We start from the raw sequence: 2072 nt of genomic DNA on the forward strand, positions 1-2072 counted from the left end.
GGCCATTAATGGAGTAGAAGTAATTACTATTAATCTAAAGTAAGTGTGTGTGTGTCTGAAACAGCGTTGCAGAAGCCCATGGCAGGACAACACTGAGGGCAGTGGGACTACAGTAATTTCCACTGCTGTAGGTCGGGCTCATTTCACAATCCTCCAGTCCCTGCCTACATCATGTCTAATTTCTCATCCACAACTCACACCATACTTATAGGACAATCTCACTGCACTTCTCCACCAACTTGGAGGAGCATATGGCTCAAGAGATGTGCCTGAGGTCATCTCCTCCCCCCACATGACCTAAGACTTTTATTTTTTTCTTGTTTAAGTCTTCCACATCCCATATTGAGAACAGCCGGCACCAAATGCACAAGTGCCTGGCCATTCGTCACAGAGAAACAAGGCTGGAGGGATCTCTAGAAGACATCTAGTCCAACCTCCGCCCAGGACAGGTCACTCCCTACCAAGACCATCCCAGCCAAGTGCTGGACTGACCTGCTCTCAAAAACTTTTAAGGATGGATATTTCTTCATATGAATATGCCCCTCCATCTCCTCAGTTTTTTCAGCTAACCCTTCAGCTCCAAACTCAGTATAGATGCTTTCCATTGCTTGCTACTCTCACGCGTAGCCCTGGCAAGCAGCATGCGTTTATGAAAGAGGCTGCCAACCAGGATCAGCCTACTTCCAGTATCTCAGAACCTGATTTACTACTGTTCATATTAAGTCCTAATTCATGTATCAAATGGTAGGAAGAGATATGGGCTCTCTTTAATAATATGTTAAAATAATCAAAGCAGAAAGGCTTTGTTTTTTGTTGTTTGTTTTTCCCTCTGCAAATATATATTTACAGAACAACATTTGATTCACCACATTCACAGCCCTTATATGTTTGTTTTCCATGGACAGCAAGCACCCACCCAGAAGCTTACAGGAAAAGGATTTTTTTAGGTTGGACCAAGCATCTGTTGAAGTACACAGAAAGATTTTCAATGACCCAAATAAGCAAAGGATCTGCTCTTCAGATTCAGTCCTGCAAAGTACTGAAAAAAACTAACCCCCTGCTCCCTTCCCCTCACCTTCTCCATCACAAGGACTTTGGTTCTAATGCTCAGACGATTTGCGGAAATATTCATGCCCTGTTGGGTTACTACTCTGCAGTTTCCAATCAGGGAACAAAAGCCATATGACATGCATAGCTGACCAGCAATCACAAATTCACAAATCATTTGCAATAATGAGTATACTTGAGTATCTAACAGTCTGTTCACAAGCAATTTTGAAGTAGAATAAAGGTGAAATTCATCCAGGTAACTTAATGACTGCAAATTATTTTCTCTTGTTTAACAGTACTCCACACTGAACTGCACCTGCCATGCAAAGGCTTGTAAATACTTCACAGACAGTAATGCAGCAGCACAATGTTACATAATGGGAGAAAGTTACCTCCTTTCTGCTCAGAAGTCAACCAGGATCTATGGTAGATCCTAGAAAAGAAACCAGCAATGGGGATTTCAAGTGATTGTGGGGCCTCACGTCAGATACTTCTCAGGAGCTTGATATCTCATTGAAAGCCAAGGCAGCTCTGCACAAAAAAAGCATTTACATTCCCTTAAAAGTTTCAGATTCAGAGGTGTTTTTTCAGTCATTCTGAATCCGGACAAAATGAGAAGATCCAAACAATTTTCATGGACTGGGAATTACAGAAGGGTTGAGAACAGGCCTCCTTGTTTCTGTTTCTCAGTAGGCCCAGAAGGGCACTAGATGTTTATCTTCTCTTTTACCCTTTGACTGTGCTTCCCCTTAATCCACTGCACCAGGAAGAAGAGAATAAATGAATGAGTCCAAGTGAAGAGGCAGAAAACTTGCTTATGGAGACTGTAGTAATAGTTTTGTCTCGAGCAGGCCTGTAGTGCTGGATAAAGTAGGTTTGCTTCTGCTCTCTATCCACTGTAACACTTTGAATGGTGAACAGTAGGGCTAGGTACAGACATTCAGAAAGCCCGAGGAATCGATATGTTATGCAGTTTCCTATAAGTGGCATAGTTTAGACTGGTAGCAAACAGAGCCACAGTC

Source organism: Gavialis gangeticus, unplaced genomic scaffold (assembly GCF_001723915.1).
Source record: "Gavialis gangeticus isolate Ggan-Ray unplaced genomic scaffold, GavGan_comp1, whole genome shotgun sequence".
NCBI classification, from domain to species: domain Eukaryota; kingdom Metazoa; phylum Chordata; order Crocodylia; family Gavialidae; genus Gavialis; species Gavialis gangeticus.